Raw genomic sequence first — 26165 nt, forward strand, 5'->3', positions numbered from 1 at the left:
TACAAGAAAATTTCCAAGTCACTGACTATCCTTTGAAGTACAGTTAAAGTCAATCACAGAGAAATGGAGAGAATATGGCACAGCTAAATATCTGCCTAGAGCAGGCAGGCGTCAAAAACTAAGTGACCAGCAAGAAAGGGACTAATGAGGGAGGCCACCAAGAGACCTATGTCAATTCTGGGGGAGTTACAAGTTTCAGTGGCTGAGATGGGAAAGACTGCGCAAACAACAACTGTTGCCCGGGTGCTTCACCAGTCTCAGCTTTATGAGAGAGTGGCAAAGAGAAAGCCACTGTTCCATGAAATCTCCGCTAGAGTTTGTCATAAGGCATGTGGGATACTCTGAAATCAGCTGGAAGAAGATTCTATGGTCTGATGAAACCAAAATTCTTGGCGATCAGACTAAGTGCTACCTTTGGTGTAAGCCAAACACCGCACATCATCTAAAACACACTAACTCTACCATGAAGCATGGTGGTGGCTGCATCATTCTGTGGGGATGCTTCACTGCAGCGGGCCTTGAAAGGTTAGTGAAGGTAGAGGGTAAAATTAATGCAGCAATATACAGGGAAATCTTGCTGCAGTCTGCAAGAAAACTGCGTCTTGGGAGAAGATTTGTTTTCAGGTAAGACAATGACCCCAAGCAAAAAGCCAAAGCTACAAAGAATGGCTTAAAAACAACAAAGTTAATGTCCTGGGGTTGCCAAGTCAGAGTCCAGACCTCAATCCAATTGAGAATTTGTGGCTGGATTTGAAAAGGGCTGTTCACTCATGATCCCTATATAATCTGACAGAGTTCGAGCAGTTTTGCAAAGAAGAATGGGGAAAAATTGCAGGGTCCAGATGTGCTAAACTGATAGAGATCTATCCACAGAGACTCAAGGCTGTAATTGCTCCCAAAGGTGCATCTACTAAATACCGACTTGAAGGGGGTGAATACTTATGCAATCAACTATTCTGTGTTTAATCTAGATAACTTTGCAGAGATCTGTTTTCATTTTGACACAAATGAGCCTTTTTCTGTTGATCAGTGACAAATTAAGTCAAATTAAATACACTGTGATTCAATGTTGTAAAACAATAAAATATGAAAACTTTGGGGTGAAGGGGTGGGATGAATACTTTTTATAGGCACTGTACAGTAAAGATGTAAATAAGATTGAAAGAGTACAGAGAAAATTTACAAGGATGATGCCGGGACTTGAGCACCTGAGTTACAGGGAAAAGCTGAATAGATATGGAATTTATTCCTTGCAATGTAGAAGATTGAGGAGAGTTTTTATAGCGGTGTATACAAAATGATGAGGGGTATAGATAGGGTAAATGCAAGCAGTTTTTTTCCACTGAGGTTGGGTGAATCTACAATTAGAGGCTGTGGGTTAAGGGTGAAAGGTGACATGCTTAAGGGGAACATGAGGGGAACTTCTTCACTCAGAAGGTGCTGAGAGTGTGGAACGAGCTTCCAATGCAAATGGCGGATGCTGCTGTGATTTCAACATTTAAGAGAAATTTGGACAGGTACATGAATGGGAGGGCTATGTAAGGTGCAGGTCAATGGTACTAAGCAGATTAATGGATCAGCATTGACTAGATCGGCTGATGTCCTGTTTCAGTGATTAATTTTTTCAAGAATTTGAGGAGATAATTATCTATTTCATTTTAGTAGTTCTTACATTTTTTTCAAGATACCGGAGGAATGAGAAGCTATGAAATGTCTTGACCATATTGACCTACAGTAAAGCTGAGGGTGGTGCATGAGTCAATTTGTTCAGTCGAGCCTCAGTTGGGGGCTTGCGTTTGCTTCTTGTAAATCGGTAATATCATGCAAACCATACAGGGCCTCACAGTTCAGCCGCACATCTCGGTCAGCAAGATTAGTTTTCTCGATGCAGATTCTCATTATTCGCTGGGGAATGTGGGTAGTAGACCCTGATCGACAAATTTAATGTTTGGCACCAACAGACTCTTACTTCTTTCTGCTCAAAAATGCTTGATAATCAAAATTTGTTAGAAACTAAAACATGGGTGACAGGTTGACAAACTGCATTTAGTAATTAGTCAAAACTAATGCCTCTTGTACCCACACATCATTAAGTAATGATGTCATTTTTCCTCTCTATATGAAAGGAAGATGAGGGTTTTTTTAAAAAGCAGAATGATTCAGAACACCAAGATGAAAATTAGTATCATTTGTATTGCCCAACTGACTTCAGAATTTGTCATGTTTGTCTTGGTATTCCAGAATCCAACATATTTTCTCTGAAGGGTTGATACTGAGTAGTCTGATGGCAACAAATGGAATGGAATTACAGCATTTTCTACAGACTTTTTTTTATAATATAGGACCATAAGACCATAAGATATGGGAGCAGAATTAGGCCTTTGGTCCATTGAGTCTGCGTCATCATTTCACTATAGTTGATCCATTTTCCCTCTCAGCTGCAATCTCCTGCCTTCTCCCCATATCCATTCATGCCCTGACCAATAAAGAACCTATCAACCTCTGCCTTAAATATACATAAAGACTTGCCCTCCACAGGCATCTAAGGCAATCAATTCCATAGATTCACCACTATCTGGTTAAGAAAATCCTCCACATCTCCATTACAAAAGGATGCCCCTCTATTCTGAGGGTGTTCGCTCTGGTCCTAGACTCTCCCACCATAGGAAACATCCCCTCCACATCCACCCTATCAAGGTCTTTCATCATTTCATCAAGGCCTTTCAACACAACTCATTCTGAGTTCTAGTGAATACAGGCCCAAAGCCATCAAATACTCTTCATATCACAAGCCGTTCAATCCTAGAATCATATTTGTGAACCTCCTTTGAACCCTCTCCAGTGGCAACATATCCTTTCTAAGATAAGGGGCCCAAAACCGCTCACAACACTCCAAGTGAAACAACACCAGTGCTTTATAAAGCCCCAACATTACATTATTGCTTTCATATTCTAGTCCTCTTGAAATGAATACTCACATCGCATTTGTCGTCCTCATCATAGACTCAAACCACAAATTAACCTTAAGGGATTCCTGTACAAGGACTCCCAAGTCTCTTTGTGCCTCAGGTTTGTGAATTTTCTCTCAATTTAGAAAATAGTCTACCTTTTTATTTCTTCTACCAAAGTGCATAACCATGCACTTCCCAACACCATATTCCATCAGCCACTTCTTTGCCCATTCTGCTAATCTGTCTGTCCTTCTGTAGCCTCTCTACTTTCTTAAAACTACCTGCCCCTCCACCTATCTTCGTATCGTCCACAAACTTTGCCACAAAGCCATAAATTACATCATCTAAGTCATTGACATATAAAATAAAATGAAGCAGTCCCAACACAGACCCCCGTGCAACACCACTATCACTGCCAGCCATTCAGAAGATGCTCCTTTTATTCCAACTCTTTGCCTCCTGCCAATCAGCCACTGATTTATCCATGCTTATATCTTTCCTGTAACACCTTGGGCTCTTAACTTGTTAAGCAGCCTCATGTGTGGCACCTTGTGAAGGTCCTTCTGAAAATCCAAGTACACAACATCAACTGATTCTCCTTTGTCTATCCTGCTTGTCATTTTTTTTCAAAGAATTCCAACAGATTTGTCAAACAAGGTTTTCCCTTCAGGGAAGTATACTGACTGCAGCTTATTTCGCAATGTTCCTGCAAGTACCCTGAAACCACATCCTTAACAATTGACTCCAACATCTTCCTAATCACTGAGATCAGACTAACTGACCTATAATTTCCTTTCTTCTGCCTCTCTCTCTTCTTGAGCAGTGAAGTGACATTTGCAATTTTCCACTCTGCAACCAGTCCACAATTGTATGATTCTTGAAAGATCATTACTAATGTCTCCACAATCTCTTAAGGCACCTCTTTCAGAACCATATTGTGCAAATGTCTTATCCACCTTCAAACCTTTCAGTTTCACAATAACTTTCTCCCTAGTAATGGCAACTTCACACACTTCTGACCCCTGACACTCTGGAACTTCCAGCATACTGCTAGTGTCTTCCACGAGAAGACTATTCCAACATGCTTATTTAGTTTGTCCACATTTCATTGTCCCCCCTTGATACATCTCCAGCGTCATTTTCCAGCGGTCTGATATCTACTCTTGCCTTTCTTTTACACTTTATGTTATCTGAACAGACTTTTGGTATCCTCTTTAATATTATTGGCTGGTTTACTTTCATATTCCATCTTTTCCTTCTTAATGACTTTATCTGAGCAATGTTAACAGCATGTGTCCTTCGTCAGTACTGCAGAGCAGTGCTAATGTATTTTCTTAATGTCTGTTATTTTTCCCTTTCATTTATCAATCACATGCTCAAAATCTCTGTTCACAATTTTCTCTCCCACTCAAAATAACGTGAACCTGACAGAATTGAAATATTCTACTCAGTGCTAACATTTACAACCCTCCCACATTCCACTGTTTACAACATGCTACAATGTACATGCTATAAAATCTGTGTTCTCCAACATCAAAAATAATAACAAATTCTGTTGGTTTAATGCAAAAATACAGTAAATAAATCATAAACACAAGAGAGTCTGCAGATGCTGGAAATCCAGAGTAACACACACAAAGTAGGAGCTCAGCAGGTCAGGCAGCATCTATGGAAAGGAATGAACCATCACCAATCTGGGCTGACACCCTTCATCAGGACTGGAACGGAGGTGGAAAGAAGCCAGAATTAGAAGTTGGGAGAGGGGAGGGAGTAGAATCTAAAAGGTGATAGGTGAAGCCAGTGAGGGGACGGTAGGTGAGTGAGGGAGGGAATTTGATGTGAGAAGCTGGGAGGTGATAGGTGGAAAAGGCAAAGGGTTAAAGAAGGAATCTGACGGGAGAAGAGAGTGGGCCATGGGAGAAAGGGAAGGAGGAAGGGCTCTCGGAGAAGGCAATAAGCAGGTGAGAAGAAAACTTAAGAGTGGGGATAGGAAGAAGAGGAAAAGGTGAAGGGGGGGGGGAATTATCTTAAGTTAGAGAAATCTATGTTCATCCCATCAGGTTGGAGGCTACCCAGATGGAAAATGACATTGCTCCTCCAACCTGAGAGTCGCCACATCGTGGGAGTAGAGGAGGCCATGGACCAGCACATCAAGATGGGAATAGGGACTGGAATTAAAATAGTTGGCCACCTGGAAATACTGCTTGTTATGAATAAAATAATTTGAGATGAACTACATGTTTCTTAAAGCTTTTCAGCATGTTGTTCGTTTAAAACATCAACAGTTTACCATGTTTGGGGCTTCATCATTTTCATCTTTGCATCTCAGAGCTGTGTATTACCTTATCATGCAATGCTATAAAGACCATTTCGGTAATGACTTTGAGTTATTGGAGTGCTGTGGTATGAGTTGTGTTGATTTTATGTTGAAGAATGACTGCACTGCACAAACAGAAGCACGGTACTCTGGATATTCCGGACAGATGATTTCCAAGCTCCTCCAACTTATTTTTATTGTAATTTGGAGCTAAACAGAATGATCTGAAAACCAACTTTTAATTTCAACTATTAAAGTATCTAACCTGGACCAATTAACATTTCCATTAAAAGCCCTGACCAACAAACATCTGAAATACGAAGGCCAAACCCACAGTAGGAAGTCAACAGAGATGCTATAGCACTGTAATACAATAAGCTAATATTCATTATCATAATCGAAAACACAGAACATAGAAAACCTACAACACAATACAGGCCCTTCGGTCCACAAAGTTGTGCTGAACATGTCCCTATCTTGGAAATTACTAGGCTTACCCATAGCCCTCTATTTTACTAAGCTCCATGTACCTATCTAAATGTCTCTTAAAAGACCCTATCGTATCCGCCTCCACCAACGTTGCAGGCAGCCAGTTCCACGCACTCACCACTCTCTGAGTGAAAAACTTACCCCTAACATCTCCTCTGTACCTGCTCCCCAGCACCTTAAACTTGTGTCCTCTTGTGGCAACCATTTCAGCCCTGGGAAAAAGCCTCTCATTCTCCACATGATCAATGCCTCTCATCATCTTATACACCTCTATCAGGTCATCTCTCATTCTCCCTTGCTCCAAGGAGAAAAGGCCAAGTTCACTCAACCTATTTTCATAAGGCACGTTCCCCAATCCAGGCAACATCCTTGTAAATCTCCTCTGCACCCTTTCTATGGTTTCCACATCCTTCCTGTAGTGAGGCAACCAGAACTCAGTACAGTACTCCAAGTGGGGTCTGACCAGGGTCCTATATAGCTGCAACATTACCTCTTGGCTCCTAAATTCAATTCCACAATTGATGAAGGTCAATACACCGTACGCCTTCTTAACCACAGAGTCAACCTGAGCAGCTGCTTTGTGTGTCCTATGGACTTGGACCCCAAGATCCCCTGATCCTCCACATTGCCAAGAGTCTTACCATTAATACTATATTCTGCCATCATAGTTGACCTACCAGAATAAACCACTTCACACTTATCTAGGTTGAACTCCATCTGCCACTTCTCAGCCCAGTTTTGCATCCTATCAATGTCCCACTGTAACCTCTGACAGCCCTCCACACTATCCACAACACCCTCAACCTTTGTGTCATCAGCAAACTTACTAACCCATCCCTCCATTTCCTCATCCAGGTCATTTATAAAAATCACGAAGAGTAAGGGACCCAGAACAGATCCCTGAGGCACACCACTGATCACTGACCTCCATGCAGAATATGACTCGTCTACAACCACTCTTTGCCTTCTGTGGGCAAACCAGTTCCGGATCCACAGAGCAATGTCCCCTTGGATCCCATGCCTCTTTACTTTCTCAATAAGCCTTGCATGGGGTACCTTATCAAATGCCTTGCTGAAATCCATATACACTACATTTACTGCTCTTCCTTCATCGATGTATTTAGTCACATCCTCAAAAAATTCAATCAGGTTCATAAGGCACGACTTGTCCTTGACAAAACCATGCTGACTACTCCTAATCATATTATACCTCTCCAAATCTTCATAGATCCTGCCTCTCAGCATCTCCTCCATCAACTTACCAACCACTGAGGTAAGACTTACTGGTCTATAATTTCCTGGGCTATCTCTACTCCCTTTCTTGAATAAAGAAACAACATCTGCAACCTTCAATCCTCCGGAATCTCTCCGTTCCCCATTGATGATGCGAAGATCACCGCCAGAGGCTCAGCAATCTCCTCCCTCGCCTCCCAAAGTATCCTGGGGCACATCTCATCCAGTCCTGGCAACTTATCCAACTTGATGCTTTCCAAAAGCTCCAGCACATCCTCTTTCTTAACATCTACATGCTCAAGCTTTTCAGTCTGCTAAAAGTCATTGCTACAATCACCAAGATCCTTTTCCATAGTGAATACTGAAGTAAAGTATTCATTAAGTACCTCTGCTATTTCCTCAGGTTCCATACACACTTTCCCACTGTCACACTTGATAGGTCCTATTCTTTCACGTCTTATCCTCTTGCTCTTCACATACATGTAGAATGCCTTGGGGTTTTCCTTAATCCTGCCTGCCAAAGCCTTCTCATGGCCCCTTCTGGCTCTCCTAATTACCTTCTTAAGTTCCTTCCTGTTAGCCTTATAATCTTCTAGATCTGTAATATTACCTAGCTCTCTCAACCTTTTGTAAGTTTTTTTTACTTCTTGACTAGATTTATTACAGCCTTTGTACACCACTATTTAAGATATAGCCTGGTCCTGGTGATGTCTCCAATTTGTTTTTACATTTTGTTACCATTCTGCAAACTTTATAACAGTTTATCATGATTTTGATGACTGAAATCTTGAACATTTCAGAGCTCTTATTAGTTTTGAAATATTCCAAATTAGTTATTAATTTGTAAGTGCTTTCTAATTAAACTTGATTCCAGTAATAAGTGCATTTTTAAAAACAGTTGCTCGGCCAAGTGGTAAGGTGACAGTGGGTCAAAGACAACTCAGTTCTTGCATTCTCTTGAGGAATAAAATCCGAAGTCACCTACTTATTCATGGATTCAGAGCAAAAATCTGTCATTGTGTCTACTAATTGAGCTATACACTTATTTCTGTGGAGGGTTGTTAACATTTTAGATCAATATTTACCCATTTAATTAACATTTGATGCGTACGATGCGGATTATATGTGAATAAATGCAGTTGTGACAATGTTGCTAATGTTAGCCTCCAATGAAAATAGATTGGTAACCCTTGCTCTTCCTAATACATGTTCAAGGCATTTGCAGGAGTATGCCAGCAAAAGCGATTATTGATCTTCTCAAAAACACGACTCTTGAAAAAGAAGAGGTGATTTCACACTGATGCTAACAGGGTGTTATCATGAGCAATGTTGGTACATCTGTTTCATGACCGTAAAATATATGTTGAAATGAAAGCTTAAATCATTTAACATCCTCGTTCATAGCATTGCTGAATATAAAATGGCAATAATAATTGCCCACACAAACTTACTGTATTTTAAATTTGTCTTCCACATATCAAAAAAACTTAAAATTTCAAAATTAAATAAATATATATCATTTTAGAATCAGCAGAGCATTCCTTTACGCCTCTGTTTTTTGGCACATTTCTTCTAACTGAAGAAGCATGTCCCTTACAATAGTATTCATGCATAATTGTTCTGATCAGCAATCACATCTATTTCTCTTCCTATTTTTATGGGTACTAATGAGCATAACATTAAAGCTTTAGCTATGAATCTCTCTCATGGATCCATCTCATTTCAAGTCCTCTTGAAGGAATCTTCACTTTATGTTGGTGCCCTTCAGCTCAATAATTTATACTTTAAAGGTTGCACTGGATTTGCAGAGGCATCCCCTCAGCAAACGAGGCATTGTTCTCTTTGCTGTTCCATTCACTTTAAAGTTTTAACACTCCCATACAATGGAATCCACTTTAAATTAATTGTTTCCAATTAGTACAGAACTGGCAACAAGGGCTCATTTTAAAATTCACCCACGATAAGCTGAAACCTATCCGAGATCTGTTGTTTGCAGAAATTTGTTTCTCTTTATAGTGATTGTTTATAAGCTGCTCACAAACCTGGAGGCTGATTTTTGAATATTATGAGGTAAAATATCCAGAATATCACAGTAATATTCTGTCAATCAAGTGTAAAATTACTGGCAATGCATACGCTAGTTATTCGAAGGAATCAGTCCAGGAAACTCACATCTCAAGAGTTTATTAAAAAATCATGAAATGTCATGAAATGCTTTGCTGACGCAAGTTATAAATTTTCTAATTTAACCAATAGAGTTAAAATGTAAAATCTATTGATTCCATAATCTAAAATGACTAGATGTCACTGAAATATTTTCAGTATTTACAGTGAATAAAAATAAACATTTAATCTACATCATGAAAGCTGTTGAAATAATATTGCAAACCGACCACTGGAAAATAGATCTAGAATTGTATGTGAAATATTTTTGTTGCATCATAAGGCATTGTGAAGCAATCTCAAACTATAGTCACAGCTAAATTTATATTTGGAAATGAGCATGTTCACTGAGAACTGTAAAATTCATGATTTTCATTTGCAACACTGGCTACACTTTGGCTGAAAGAATATATAAAGTAAAATGAAATGCTATTCTTGGACAGTGTTTTTACAGTCAAATAAATCTATGCCCATCAGAAAACAGTTAAATACTGCATCATGCACAAATAACAATGAAGCCATAAGATTATTCCTAGACCGAGATTCATTGAACAGTCCAAGTGTGATGAGATTAAAGCAATGTGCAAGTAAACAACCCAATTTCACCACAAAATGCTCAATGTGTGTTCTTCAGTTGATTTTTAGAACATGAATTTAGAATCCAAGATCAATACATCTGAAAGGACTTGAACAAAGAGGCCAATGTTTTCATCTTTGAATCACTGACAAGGCAATGAATTCGTGTGACTAAAAAAGGCCTCCTGATGTGTCTAATTTAATTCGCAGGACAGAAACAGAACTCAAAGACTACCGCATGTTTCAACAAAAGCTGCAATTATTATTGCATACAATCCTTGAAAATATGACCTAACTACCATCCATTAATCTTGTTGTATTACAACACAGAGATACAAAAATAAGCTTGATCAGTGTTAATGATTTTCCTGTCTGAGAAAGGGCAGCCATCACTGCACAATTGCTTATGTGAATCAGAAGTTGTTAATTGAAAGGAGAGTAAATAGATGAAGACATTTTTCACTGCACCAGGATCAACCACGCAGTTCTGAAAAAGCGTCTCAGCGCAAAACGTCAGCTGTTAACTCTTTTCCATAGATGCTGCTGGCCTGTTGAGTTCCCCCAGCATTTGGTGTGTGTTGCTTGGATTTCCAGCATCTGCAGATTTTCTCTTGTTTGTGATTAAACTTACTTGCTGATTTGAAAACTAAAACTGTATTTACTGACTTGAATCTTGCAAAATTGCAACAGAGCAAGTAACGTTCACTCCAAAATTTACTGATAGCAGTTTGAGATATGCTGAGTTTGCAAAAGATGTTTATCTTTTTTTTGCAAACCAGCTTCAATGCAGAAAGTATCCCAGTGCAGAGAGCAAAGTGACAGGAACATAATGAACTGAAGAAAGTACAGAGAGAAATGCAGATAAGCAAGATGACAAAATACTTGGTTGAGGTTGGTTTTATGGAAATTTTAAAACAAGAAATATGAAAATTAGTAAAATCTCAGCCAGTTGGAAACAAGGTGTTTGATGATTCTCCCGCAAACATAGATCATGGAAGAAAAGAAGAGAATGGAAGTAAGAGGCAGGAGTTGGGTGGATGCAGGGTCAGGGAAGGTGACGACGAATTTAACTTTCAGTCTAAAGAAATTCATTGCGATGGGAAAACGAGGCTTAACTGAACAAAGATCAGTGTTCTGGAGCTGCCCCCAGAGCAGCAGGAGGCTCCTCTGGGAGGGCACTGAAAAAACGATGAATAAGATTTGATACTGCTCAAGATTTAGAGAACGTAAATTTGGCGAACTATGTATTATGAAGGGCAGAGGATTAGAGAACAGCAAAATGGTCACTTATTTCAGGGGTCCCCAATCTTTTTTGCACTGTGGACCGGTTTAATATTGACAATATTCTTGCGGACCGGCCGACTGGGGGATGGAGAGTGGGGGTAGGGTTGCCAAGAGACAAGACTAGCAGTCAAGTACATTGTGTTTACCCCGAGAAAGACTACAATGACCATGAAGCCTTGCGCGGGCACCAGCGCGCATGCGTGACCGTGCCGATTTTTCTCTCCCACAAATCGCTTTTGGTGATTCTGCCCCGGGGGGGGGGGTTGGGGGGGTGTTAATAACGACCGGAATATAGGTGATAAGTGGCTAATACACTCAATTTCCTTTCTAAAAGGGTTTATCTAATGAATTTAATATTAAACACACAGTGCATATTCTCCTCGCATGAATATAGTGATAAGTCAATTATCAGGGGAGATCAGGGGAGGACAGGGGAGCTTGAAGTGTTAAACGAACTTCCAGTAGAAGTGGAAGAAGCAGGTTCGATATTATCATTTAAAGAAAAATTGGATAGGTATATGGACAGGAAAGGAATGGAGGGTTATGGCCTGAGTGCAGGTCGGCGGGACTAGGTGAGAGTAGGGTTCGGCACGGATTAGAAGGGCAGAGATAGCCTGTTTCCGTGCTGTAACTGTTATATAGTTATATAAGTCAATAGCATCATAGCATTTTAAGTATCGTTTGGATATTAAACACACAGCGCATATTTTCCCCGGATGAACATATAAAATCATTGCAACACACCAATATCGCTGAATCAGTGGGAGCCCTGGCCTTTTTTCCCTGCAACAACATGGTCCTATCGAAGGGTGATGGGAGACAGTGATATTCGAAGGAGGTTCCTTATGTCCACTCCATTCCGCAATTTAGTTTTCGTTGCTTTCATTGCAGAGATATATTGGAAATGGAAGCAACGTTTTCAGTGCTTTTGTGGCTATCTCAGGATATTTAGCCTTGACTTTGATCCGGAATGCCGGCAGAGATGTTATGTCAAACATACTTTTCAGCCCGCCGTCATCTGCAAGCTCGAGGAGTTGATCTCCTTCCTGCACTGACATGGATGACACGCGGGTAATGACCTCACGTGCGTTCAAGCTCAACAGAGCATGACAGGGAATGTGGAAAGGTGCCGCTGACTCATATCGCCAAATCATATCGTTTCCTCGCGGCCCAGTAGCGCATGCTTTGCGACCCGGTGGTTGGGGACCGCTGACTTATTTCAATAAAAGTGAAGCTGACATTGGATATGTCAGCATTTAAATTGCTCAGTCGAGGTTAAGGTGCAGGCAAGTGAAAATGGAAGATGATCTCTGAGGGAAGATATCAACCACGCTTGATTCGAGAACAAATAGTTGCAAGCTGCTTGGCTCAAACTAAGAAAACGGCCGGAGGGAGGGATTGAATAAATGACAAAAAGAAATACCAGAGTTCAGGTTGTAGTAGAAGAAATTCTCATGAAACACAGGCAAATGTTCTAATAACACACCAATAGCTGAGGGGATTAAAGATATCGGTTGGTAAGTTGATGGAAAAGATCCTGAGAGGCAGGATTTACGATCATTTGGAGAGGCATAATATAATTAGGAATAGTCAGCATGGCTTTGTCAAAGGCAGGTCGTGCCTTACGAGCCTGATTGAATTTTTTGAGGATGTGACTAAACACATTGATGAAGGTAGAGCAGTAGATGTACTGTATATGGATTTCAACAAGGCATCTGATAAAGTATCCCATGCAAGGCTTATTGAGAAAGTAGGGAGGCATGGGATCCAAGGGGACATTGTTTTGTGGATCCAGAACTGGCTTGCCCACAGAAGGCAAAGAGTGGTTGTAGATGGGTCATATTCTGCATGGAGATCGGTGACCAGTGGTGTGCCTCAGGGATCTGTTCTGTGACCCCCTACTCTTCGTGATTTTTATAAATGACCTGGATGAGGAACTGGAGGGATGGGTTAGTAAATTTGCTGATGACACAAAGGTTGGGGGTGTTGTGGATAGTGTAGAGGGCTGCCAGAGGTTACAGCGGGACATTGATAGGATGCAAAACTGGGCTGAGAAGTGGCAGATGGAGTTCAACCCAAATAAGTGTGAGGTGGTTTATTTTGGTAGTTCAAATATGATGGCAGAATATAGTATTAATGGTAGAACTCTTGACAATGTGGAGGATCAGAGGGATCTTGGGGTCCAAATCCATAGGACGCTCAAAGCAGCTGCGCAGGTTGACTCTGTGGTTAAGAAGGCATACGGTGTATTGGCCGTCATCAGTCGTGGGATTGAGTTTAAGAGCCAAGAGGTAATGATGCAGCTATATAGGACCCTGGTCAGACCTCATTTGGAGTACCGTGCTCAGTTCTGGTTGCCTCACTCCAGGAAGAATGTGGAAACCATAGAAAGGGTGCAGAGGAGATTTACAAGGATGTTGCCCGGATTGGGGAGCATGCCTTATGAGGATAGGTTGAATGAACTTGGCCTTTTCTCCTTGGAGCAACAGAGGGTAAGAGGTGACCTGATAGAGGCATACAAGGTGATGAGTGGCATTGATTGTGTGGATAGTCAGAGGCTTTTTCCCAGGGCTGAAATGGCTAGCACGAGAGGGAACAGTTTTAAGGTGCTTGGAAGACGGTACAGAGGAGATGTCAGGGGTATTTTTTTTTACGCAGACAGTGGTGAGTGCGTGGAATGGCTGCCGGCGACGGTGGTGGAGGCAGATACGATAGAATCTTTTAAGAGACTCCTGAATAGCTACATGGAGCTTAGAAAAATAGAGGGCTATGGGTAACCCTAGGTAGTTTCTAAGGTAAGGACCTGTTCAGCACAGCTTTGTGGGCCGAAGCACCTGTATTGTGCTGTAGGTTTTTTATGTTTCTATATGGTGTACGAGTGAACCTGCACAGTCAGTGGCCACTTTAGTAGGTACAGGTGTGGTCTTCTTCTGCTGTAGGCCATCCACTTCAAGGTTCAATGTGTTGTGCACTCAGAGATGCCCCTCTTCAGACCACTGTTTCAACGCATGGTTATTTGAGTTACTGGTGCCTTTCTATCAGCTTGAACTAGTCTGGCCAATCTCCTCTGACCCCTCTCATGCACAAGGAGCTGCACCCACAGAACTGCCACTCACTGGATGCTTTTGGTTTTCACACCATACTCTATAAACTCTAGAGACTATCTGTGAAAATCTCAGGTGATCAGTAGTTTCTGAGATACTCAAAACACCCTGTCAGGCACCAACAATCATTCCACGGTCGAAGTCACTTCAATTACATTTCTTCCCCATTCTGATGTTTGTTTGGAACAACTACTGAACCTCATGACCATGTCTGCATGCTTTTATGTACTCAATTGCTGCCACATGATTGGCTGATTAGATATTTGAATGAACAAGCAGATGTACTGGTCTACCTAATAAGGTGGCCACTGAGTACAGGTCACCAGCAGACATGAAAAAGCTGATCTCATGGCCAAAGGTGATGTCTGTAATGGGCAGCATGCAGATTAGGGAGAAACAAAGTCAATGAGTAGACCTGAGAGAACTGCAGAGGTGACTGCCTGGGGTGGGAAGGTATTTTTAGAGGTGTTTTTCATGTGCACATATAGCTAAGGACAATGCAAAGCATACTCCATAGCAGAGGGAAAGAGCTATGGGTGTGGGTAGAAAAATTCTGCAGAAGAGAAGAATGTATCCCTGAGCAAATAGAGCATGACAAGGAAGGAAGGAAATAGACTGTGGTCCTTTCACAGAGGATATCGCATGCAATGATGCTTCCGTCTACTTTAGTACTGCAGCATGGAAGGATTCACCATACTGTGAGAGTGATGAAGATGCATCAAAGAAATAAATAACATATCCAGGTTTTTTGCATAAAGCATATGATTAATCGTGGGTTTTCTGGAGTGGTGGTAACAATTTTGATGCAAACAGTGCAGTGCTTGGGAGAAGGAAATATTTTATAATGTCAACCTGTGTAGAAGCCAGGAGGGGAAAGAGTTGTAGAAAATACAGGGATCATCGTGCAGAGGAAGTGGAGAGAGAAATCAAGTCAATGCCTTTTCATCAGAATGTGTAAAGGTTGGACAATATGCAAATTTTAAATTGCACAAAGAAGAAGGGTGGAGAGGAGAGGAGACAAAATCCTTCTGTAGGTGGAGATGACACTGAAAGTGTTGCTAGCAGCTAGGAAAGAGTGAAGAAGGCTGTTAAATTACAATCGTTCAGTTTGGAGCGTTAAAACAGAGGGAGATGAATGACAACAGCGAAAATGTAACACTGTGTTTGTGAGTACAGAGCAGAGTAGGAAAAGTGTATGAAGAGAGAATTATGGAATTACCCAGGTCAGAAAGCATCAGCAGAAAGATAAAGTCTGAAAGGAGCAGAGTAAATATTCAGGTTTATGGGAATTTGATTGCGGTGCAGAATGTAGATCGCATGGATGAGATGATTTGATGGAGTTTGAATGATTCCCCTTCAAACTACACAGCATTCTAACATGGAAATATGGCACTGTTCTCTTAACATCGGTGGGTCTAAAACACCAAATTCATTCCCCAACACTCTTGTGGGAGTATTGTCACGAGAAGAACAGCAATGTTTCTAGAAAGATCTCATCATCAACATCAAGAGCAATTAGGAATAAGCAATTAACGTTGGCCTTGCAAATAATGTTCAGACCATATGTATGGAAAAAAATCCTACCCTCCAAAATTTGTGATTGATTTCATCATGTCATAAACAATGTAAAAGTACAGTAACGTGTCTGTGGGTGCCAGTCATTACTTTTATTTTGAATAAGGTTTTAACTAGGACATGATATTTCAACTCCAAACCATGATGGAAATCAAAATTACTGAGGCTTTCAAATGCTGAAATAGTGACATTTGGGCTGAAAACTGTTATTACTGAGTTTAAATTTTCAAAACAAGTCAACTTTTGACCCAGAGCATGTACAATGGTTTCTGCTGATACACATCCGTGCCACAATGCAATTTCCTCCCATTATCACAGAATGAAAGAAATAAACATAGGTGACGCTAAATATTGTGAATCAGACCTAAATCACTGTTTAACAGAATTTTCAAAAATACGTACTTAATGAAGAAATATTTGATTAAAAGCATGACAATACTGTGCTTGTTAATTGCTGGTTTGTTAACGTGAAGTCCAAGGAAATGTCAAATTGAAATTAATTATCTAAAATATTTGAATGGGAGAAGCAAGTTTCCAAAGCTGCAACATTGACTTTCCTCCTTGCACACTCAGCTCCCAACAGATGAAGGCAACTGTGAAAAGAAGGCACCTTCTTTACCACCCTACCCATTTGTATAATTTCTTTCAGGGACCTCCTTACATCAATGCTTCTATGGTCCGGTCATATGCTTTATAATTTCCCCTTATATATGAACCTTCCACATTGCAACACCTTACACATGTCCAGATTAAACTCAATCTTCGCTATTTTCCTGCTCATATTTTCAACTGGTCAGTAACCCGCTGAATCCTTTGACAACCTTCCTCACCATCTACAACCTCTAGGATTTTCATGCCCTCTGAAAACTTTCAGAACATCTATATTTATGTCCAATTCATTTATATGTATCATGAACATCAGTGATCCCAACACATACCATTGTGGAATGCCTACGGTCAGAACAACACCCCTCCACCACTACCCTCTGTATTCTTTAGCCAAACCAATTTTGAATTCGATCTACTAAGGCACAGTAGATCTTTCATACCTTAATCTTCTGGATCAGCTTAATATGAAGGACTTTATCAAAAGCTCTACAAAAACGTATGTCCACAACATCCACTCCCCTACCGTCATCAATCATCTTTGTCACTTTCTCAAAAAACTAAATAGACAATTACAAGAAGTTTGTAAGACATGACCTTCCCCGCATAAGCTATGCAGATTATGAGCTTGACTTGAAATGCATTTGGCTTTGAGGGGAGGACAGTCAATTAGTTCAAGTTAATCCTCCACTGAGTTACTACATAAATCCTTGACCATGTCATAAATAGGAGAACATCATACTACTTTGTTTTAGCCTTGCAATCTATTGCCCATGTTATTGGCTTACGCCTGTTTAAGATTGATAGCATAATTTTAAAGAAGGTACACATTTCATCTAAACTTTTGATCTGAAGTTCATGCAAGACTCCGCCTGTAGCTATTTCAACATCTTCTATGATGATGATCTCAAAAAGACAAGGAAGTTCAAACGAGAGCATTAATTTCCAGCAAGCTGGTGGCATGCTTGGTCACAGTGGCTTCTTCAGGTCCAAACAAAGGTGGAAGCGTTCATCCTTCGTGTACTTATTGCAATCACAAGTCACTACTGGATATTGATAACATCAAGTGCTGCAGATCTGTCCCAATAGCAAGTTGCTTGATGGCAATAGAAGTGGACTTACTGCATATTTTTTTGCCACCTACTACAGCTACCCAAGGAAGAAGGCATCAAAGGTGGCGTATGGTCCGACAAGCTGTGCAAATAATTCCCTTGGGCATTTTTCTCGTGATTGCAAGACCCTGTTGGACATTGGTAATGTGGAATACTGCAAGTGCAGTTCACAGGCTCATTAGCGAGACTGGTGGCAGGGAGCTGCATGACCTCGATTGTTGTGCAGATCAGGCCCTTATGCCTGGAGATCGCCTGCTACAGCCACCAGGGAGGAGACACCGGAGACAGATTGGGTCAGAGCTGGAATCTGTGATGGTTCCTCCCATTGGTACTGCCCTCCAGTGTTCAATCAGTGGAAGACTCTGGATCGCATTTGTCTGCAGTTGCTCTAGTTCATGATGCACATTTGCACTTTCAGAAACGTGGCTCCAGGGCAACATCCCATGCACCATCAATCTACAGGCCATGACACTCAGGGACTTAAGCTATTTTTTTTTGACTGTATGTTTTTTTGTAATAACTGTATATATGTGATAATCGCTGTGTGCTGTATGTGACTGTTGGCACTGTTTTGCACCTTGTCCCCAGAGGTACACCAAAGTTACCCACGAGTATGATTGAATGACAAGAGACTTTGTACTATGGCCAATAAGTGAACAGAAGCGTGAGAAGAAGAGGCAACTTCACACAGTTCCTTAACTGAAGATTAAAAAAGCAGCGCTTCAAGGCAGTGTTCAGAGTTTGAACTGCAGCCCGTGAATGGGAGTGAGAGAAGAGGTCGGCGACTGAAGATTAAAAAGCAACGCTTCACAGCAGTTGCTGGAGTTTGAACTGTGGCCAATCAGTGAACAGGATTCTTTAGCAAGGGCAAATAAAAATAAGGCAGGGGCAAGTGAAGTAGCCATTGTTGGAGTGAGCCAGTAATAGAGCGGGGAGGCTTTGGCTCATCGGGCTTGGGCGATGTTAGTACATATCTGGTAAGTTTCTTCTTCATTCTTCATTCATCTTCTGCTAAGGCATAGTTAGGGCAGAGAGAATGACTCCAGCAGCAGAGTTATGTTCTTTGTGTAAGATATGGGAATTCTGGGAGACCTACAGCCTCCCAGATAACAACATCTGCACGAGGTGCACTGAGCTGCAGCTCCTCAGACAGCATGTTAAGAAGTTAAGAGCCCAGGAGATACTAGCATGAATAGACCATTGGCTGACTAACAGGAGGCCAACAGTGTGAATAAAGGGAACAATTTTTGGTTTGCTGCTAGTGACTAGTGGTGTTCCACAGGGCTCTATAATTGGGACCACTTCTTCTTATGTTATGTCAATGATTTGGATGACAGAATTGATGGTCTCGTGGCGAAGTTTGCAGACAATTATAAAGATAGATGGAGGGGCAGGTAGTGTTGAGGAAGCAGGGAGGCTACAGAATGGACAAAGAAGTGGCAGATGGAATACATTGTCAGGAAGTGTATGGTAATGTAATTAGGTAGAAGAAATAAAAATGGAGACTATTTTCTAAATGGAGAGAAAATTCAAAAATCTTTGGTGCAATAGGATTTGGGAGTCCTTGTGCAGGATTCCTCAAAGCTTAATTTGCAGGTTGAGTCTGTGGTGAAGAGGGCAAATGCAATATGAGCACTCATTTCAAGAGGACGAGAATATAAAAGCAAGGATGTAACGTTGAAGCTTTAGAAGACACTGGTGAGGCCTTGCTTGGAGTATTGTGAGTAATTTTGATCCCATTATCTAAATACGGACGTGCTTTCATTGGAGAGGATTCAGAGGAGGTTCACAAGGATGATTCTGGGAATGAAAGGATTACCATATGAGGACCAACTAATGGTTCTGGGCCTGTATTCACTGGAATTCAGAAGAATGAGTAGGGATCTCATTGAAACCTATAGGACATTGAAAGGCCTCGATAGAGTGGATGTGGAAAGGATGCTTCCTGTGGTGGGGTGAATAGGACTACTGTGCACAGCCTCAGAATAGAGGGACATCCATTTAGAAAGGAGATGAGGAGGAATTTCTTTAACCAAAGAGAGGTGAATCTGTGGAATTTGTTGCCAATTAGTCTGTGGAGGCCAAGTAATTAGATATATTTAAGGCTGAAGTTGATAGGTTCTTGATTGGTCAGGGAATGAAGGGTTACTGGTAGAAATCAGGAGATTAGGCAGAGAGGGAAATGGTTCAGCCATGATGAAATGGCATCGCAAACTCAATGGGCCAAATGGCCTTACTCTGCTCCTATATCTTACGGTCTTAAAACTGAACTTGATTGTTTTCTCTCTTATACATGGAGAACAACAAGCCAATTTAAACTGAGTAGGGCACAGTTTCTTTCATCTTACTACAACTATCAAAATAAATGGAATGAATTCGGTCATTGCTATTGATGGACACTATCTAGCTTCAGTATAGTTTGAATCCTGATTTATTTTATTTGGATAATTGTTGCTGCTCAGCCATTCACCTACACAGTGGGATGTACAAGAGCACTTTAAGGTTCCACATATACATTAATATAAGACCATAAGATATAAGAGCAGAAGTAGGCCATCCAGCCTATCGAGTCTGCTCTGCCATTCAGTCATGGACGGATCTCCCCATACCTTTGATGCCCTGGCTAATCAAGAAACTATCTATCTCTGCTTTAAATGCACCCAATAACTTCGCCTCCACAGCTGCTCGTTGCAACAAATTCCACAGATTTACAACCCTCTGACAAAAGTAATTTCTCCACATCTCTGTTCTAAATGGACGTCCTTCAATCCTGAAGTCGTGCCCTCTTGTCCTAGACTCCCTGACCATGGGAAATAACTTTGCCATATCTAATCTGTTCAGGTGTTTTAACATTCGGAATGTTTCTATGAGATCCCCCCTCATTCTCCTGAACTCCAGGGAATACAGCCCAAGAGCTGCCAGACATTCCTCATACAGTAACCCTTTCATTCCTGGAATCATTCACGTGAATCTTCTCTGAACCCTCTCCAATATCAGTATATCCTTTCTAAATTAAGGAGCCCAAAACTGCACACAATACTCCATGTGCGGTCTCACGAGTGCCTCACAGAGCCTCAACATCACATCCCTGCTCTTATATTCTATACCTCTAGAAATGAATACCAACATTGCATTTTCCTTCTGCACCACCGACCCAACCTGGAGGTTAACCTTCAGAGTATCCTGCACGAGGACTCCCAAGTCCCTTCTCATCTCTGCATTTTGACTTCCTTCCCCATCTAAATAATAGTCTGCCCGTTCTACTCTTCCACCAAAGTGCATGACCATACACTTTCCAACATTGTATTTCAGTTGCCATTTCTTTGCCCGTTCCCTTAAACCATCTAAGTCTCTCTGCAGGCTCTCTATTTCCTCAACACTACCTGCTCCCCCACTTACCACTGTATCATCAGCAAATTTAGCCACAAATCCATTAATCCCATAGTCCAAATCATTGACATACATCGTAAAAAGCAGCAGTCCCAACACCGACTCTGTGGAACTCCACTGTAACTGGCAGCCAGCCAGAATAGGATCCCTTTATTCCCACTCTCTGTTTTTTACCAATCAGCCAATGCTCCACCCATGCTGGTAACTTCCCTGTAATTCCATGGGCTCTCATCTTGCTAAGTAGTCTCATGTGTGGCACCCTGTCAAAGGCCTTCTGAAAATCCAAATACACCACGTCTACTGCATTTTCTTTGTCTACCCTGCTTGTCATTTCCTCAAAGAATTGCAGTAGGTTAGTCAGGCTCGATTTCCTTTCAGAAAACCATGCTGGCTTTGGCCTATCTTGTCATGTGCCTCCAGGAATTCCGTAATCTCATCTCTTACAATTGATTTCGATAACTTCCCAACCACTGATGTCAGGCTAACATGTCTATAGTTTCCTTCCTGCTGCCTCCCACCCTTCTTAAATAGCGGAGTAACATTTGCAATTTTCCAGTCATCCGGTACGATGCCAGAATCTATTGATTCTTGAAAGATCATTGTTAATGCCTCTGCAATCTCTCCAGCTACTTCCTTCAGAACCCAAGGTGCATTCCATCAGGTCCAGGAGATTTATCCACCCTCAGACCATTCAGCTTCCTGAACACCTTCTCAGTCGTAATTTTCACTGCACATACTTCACTTACCTGACAATCTTGAACGTCCGGTATACTGCACATATCTTCCACTGTGAAGACTGATGCAAAATATGCATTCAGCTCCTCTGCCATCTTTGTGCCTCTCATTACAATATCTCCAGCATCATTTTCTATTGGTCCTATATCTACCCTTGACACTCTTTTACCCTTTATACACTTAAAAAAGCTTTTAGTATCTTCTTTGATATTAGTTGCCAGCTTCCTTTCATAACTCATCTTTTCCTTCTTATTGACCTTCTTAGTTTCCTTCTGCAAGTTTTTAAAAGCTTCCCAATCCTCTATCTTCCCACCAGCTTTGGCTTCCTTGTATGCCCTCTCTTTTGCTTCTGCTTTGGCTCTGATTCACTTGTCAGCCACTGTAGGTCCTTCTATTCGTAAATTTCCTCTTATTTAGAATATATCTGTCTTGCACTTCCCTCATTTTTTGCAGAAGCTCCAGTCATTGCTGCTCTGCTGTCTTTCCTGGTAGTGTCCCTTTCCAGTCAGTTCTCCTCTCCTGCCATTGTAATTTCCTTTATTCCACTGAAATACCGACACATTGGAATTTAGTTTCCCCTTCTCAAATTTCAAAGTGAACTCGTTCATATTGTGATCGTTGTTCCCGAAGGGTTCCTTAACCTTAAGCTCTCTTATCACCTCCCGATCATTGCACAACCCCCAATCCAGCACAACCGATCCCTTGGTGGGCTCAACAACAAGCTGTTCTAAAAAGCCATCCCTCAGACATTCTACAAATTCTCTCTCTTGAGGCACAGTACTGGCCTGGTTTTCCCAATCCACATTTATGTTAAAATCCCCAATGATTATCATGATATTGCCCTTCTGACACACCTTTTCTATCTCCTACTGTAATTTGTAATCCACGTCCCAGCTGCTGTTTGGAGGCCTGTATACGACTGCCATTAGGGTGCTTTTACCCTTGCCATTCCTTAACTCAACCCATATAGATTCTACTCCTTCTGATCTTATGTTATCCCTTTCTAATGTTTTAATAATATTTCTTATAAACAGAGCCACATCACCCCCTCTGCCTACTAACCTATCTTTCCGATACACTGTATATCATTGGACGATCAGCTCCCAATGGCAGCCATCCTGTAGCCAAGTTTCAGAGATGGCCACAACGTCATACTTGCCAATCTGTAGCTGAACTTCAAGATCATCCATTTTATTTCTTATGCTGCATGCATTCAAATATAATACTTTCAGTCCACTATTTGTTGCTTTCTGTTTTAACTGCACCATGCCTCTATTGCCCTGTAGATCATCCCACTGGCTGTGATTATGCCTAATCTCCTGCCTGTCCTTTCTTTCATCTCTGTTGCTCGCTATCTTTGATTTATTTCTGTTTCCCCCTTCCTCAGCCCTAACACTCCGGTTCCCATCCCCCTACCAAATTAGTTTAAACCCTCCCAAACAGCTCTATTAAATGTGCCCGCTAAGATATTGGACCCCTTTGGGTTCAGGAGTAACCCATCCTTTTTGTACAGGTCATACCTCCCCCAGAAGAGGCCCCAACCATCCAGGAACCCAAAGCTTTTCCCCCAAAACCAGTCTCTCAGCCATGCATTAATATGCCTGATCAGGCTATTCTTGCACTCGTTAGCACGTGAATATATTCAAAGGGTAAAATGCATACCATTTTCAAGACTGAACATGAATAAGATGGTGGGGGTGGGGGGGGAGGTACAAATTGGCCATAATTGTCTGCCTGGAACACACTTTTGGTTCTGTGTTTATATCATTTGGTTCCAGTGAAGCCAATGAAATTAATTAGAAATGGACTACAACTACTATTGAGGACTGAGATGCGTCCCACTTACTTCGAAACACACTACAAATTATAGCCAAAATGTTAGATGCAAGCAATTAAGCCTGAAATGTAACCATGTCTCAAACTGAACCCGACTCAGCAAACATAGTTATAAATTGGACAAAGTCTAATATCTTTCTGACTCTTTTAAACTTCTTGTTGTTAAGATGATGTCCAAGGTGCTTTCATGGGTTAGTGGACTGAATTCTCCCATTATTTTAATACCAGGTGAGCATAAATACTATTCATTAATGGAATTCTTTTATTCACCCACTTCAGTTACCCCACCGGGGCCCTCATTTGTTGAATGTGAAAGTAGCACCAAAGCTTGGAATTCCCCCGAAAAACTTCATTGTCTCTCAGATCTCCTTCCACCAACTTTAGTTGTCAGCACTACTCTTCATTTGTGATTGCCTGTGGTTGTTGTGTAATGCTCTACATGTGTTCACCACTAGTGTGAAGGAGGGAGGTTCAGTTCTGGCATACTCTGTTGGAGAATGTTTCAGACTTAAGGCAACAAATGACCAGCTGCATTTTTGTTTTCCCAGAAGGATCATATCTCTTACACATATCTCTGTTTTCTTAGGTTTACCTCTTGATATGTAACTGGTTGGAGAGAGGACCAATAAATAGAACTTATGGCCTATTATGAATCATGCCCCTTAATAGTAAGTATACCAGTTTGGATAACATTGAAAAAAACAACCTACTGGGGGAAACTGCAGTGATTGGGTCTCTGTCTCTGAGTCTGGCGCTGGTTTAGACGGTCTGAGGCAAAGTGCGGTCATCAGGAAATTTATCTGTAGAATGAAGAGTTCAGTTCTGACAAAGAGATGGAAGTTCTTCAGAGCACATTTGACAACGTACTTCAAAGGTGATAAAGGAATTACTGCAGATGTACAGCATCATAGAAACGTTGATTCAGGAGTGCCATTCTCATTCACCTTAAATACAGAGAGATTTTCAATTATTTTGTTGAGGTAACAATCATACAGGAGAAGCCTGATGCAATGTTTCCCCAAAAGAGAAACTTCCAGGAGACTGAAAGGCCAGAGGAGACTTAAGCAGCATGATGTCAACAACGTAAAAAATTCAATGATTTCCAAGCTGACGGTTTGCAGCCCTGTACTTCTAAAGTTCGATGGGCTTTCACTTTCATTTTGATAAATCATGTGGCTTCATTGCAGGTCCTCAGAGAACCAGTTAAGGAACTGAAGCTGCAGCTCGATGACCATGGGGAACTGAGGAGCTGATACATAGGAGCTACAAAGAGGTGGTCACTCCTAAGTTGCAGGAGGAAGGAACCTGGGTGACTGTCGGGAGAAAGGAAGGAAATGCATAGCCAATGCACAGTACCCCTGAGGCCATTCCCCTCAATAATAAGCATATCAGTTTGGATACTGTTGAGGGGAACAACCTCCTGGGGGAAGGGGCAGCGATCGGGTCTCTGGCCCCGAGTCTGACGCTCAGATGGGAAGGGGGCAAGAAGAGGACTGCAGTAGTGGTGGGGAATTCCATAGTTAGAGGAGTAGACATGAGATTATGTGCACATTATAGAGAGACCCGGATAGTACGTTGCCTCCCAGGTACCAGTGTCAGGGACGTCTTGAATTGGGTCCCCGGCATTTGGAAGAGGGAGGGTGAGCAGTCAGAAGACATGCTACATAATAGTGCCAACGACATAGGTAGGGAAAGAGAGGGTGTCCTGAAGAACAAATTTAAGGTAGAAAGCTGAAAAGCAGGACCTCCAGGGTAGTAATGGATTGCTACTTGTGCCACGTGCCAGACAGGGTAAGAATAGGATGAGTTGTCATGTGAACGCGGGGCTGAACAACTGGTGCAGGGGGAAGGGCTTCAGATTTCTGCATCATTGGGATTTTCTTCTGGGGACCTGTACAAAAGGGATGGGTTATAAATGAACCTGAGGGGGACCAATATCACTTGCGGGCAGGTTTGCTGAAGTTGTTGATGAGGGATTAAAATGATCTGGCAAGGAGATGCAAACCTGAGTGATAGGGCTGAGGATGGGGCAGTTGGCAAACAGTGTAATGAAACTGTCAGGAAGGACAAGCAGACGAGAGGGCAAAATTGCAGTCAGTGGAATGAGTTGCAATGTAGCAGAGGGCCAAAAACCAAAAATTGTGATGAATACGGGATTGAAGGTGTTATATTTGAATGCACTCAGTATACAAAGTAAGGTAAATGATCTTGTAACGCAGTTAGAAATTGGCGGGTATGACATTGTGTGCATCACTGAGTCGTGACTGAAAGAAGATTGTAGCTCAGAGCTTAACATCCAAGTATACACATTATTTTGAAAGGACAGGTAGGTAGGCAGAGGGGTGACATGGATCTGATGATAAAAAATGAAATCAAATCCTTAGAACGAGATGATATAGGATCGGAAGATGTGATTCTTATGGGTAGAGTTAAGAAATTGCAAGGGTAAAAAGGCCCTGTTAGGCATTATACGTAGGCCTCCGAACAGTAATCAGTGTGTGGGCTACAAATTACAACAGGAGATAGAAAATGCATGTGAAAAGGGCAATGTTTTGATAGTCATGGGGAATTTTAATATGCACACAGATTGGGACAGTCAGGTTGGTGCTGATTTTGGATCACAAGAGAGAAAATTTGTAGAATGGCGACAAGATGGCTTTTTAGAACATTTTGTAGCTGAGCCCACTAGGGGATTAGCTATTCTGGATTGGGTGTTGTGTAATGAATCAGATTTGATTTGGGAGCTTCAGGTAAAAATCATAATGTGATAGAATTCACCCTGTAGTTCAAGAGG

The 26165-nt window shown here is 41.5% G+C and overlaps 1 protein-coding gene across 9 annotated transcripts in view; it reads right to left on the reverse strand.

The window, feature by feature from the left end:
- Positions 1-26165, reverse strand: part of dmd (dystrophin) — a 1998855-nt gene that overhangs the window by 834596 nt on the left and 1138094 nt on the right. The gene's annotated exons all lie outside the window — the stretch shown is intronic.

This window comes from Mobula hypostoma, chromosome 6 (genome assembly GCF_963921235.1).
Source record: "Mobula hypostoma chromosome 6, sMobHyp1.1, whole genome shotgun sequence".
In the NCBI taxonomy this organism is placed as follows: domain Eukaryota; kingdom Metazoa; phylum Chordata; class Chondrichthyes; order Myliobatiformes; family Myliobatidae; genus Mobula; species Mobula hypostoma.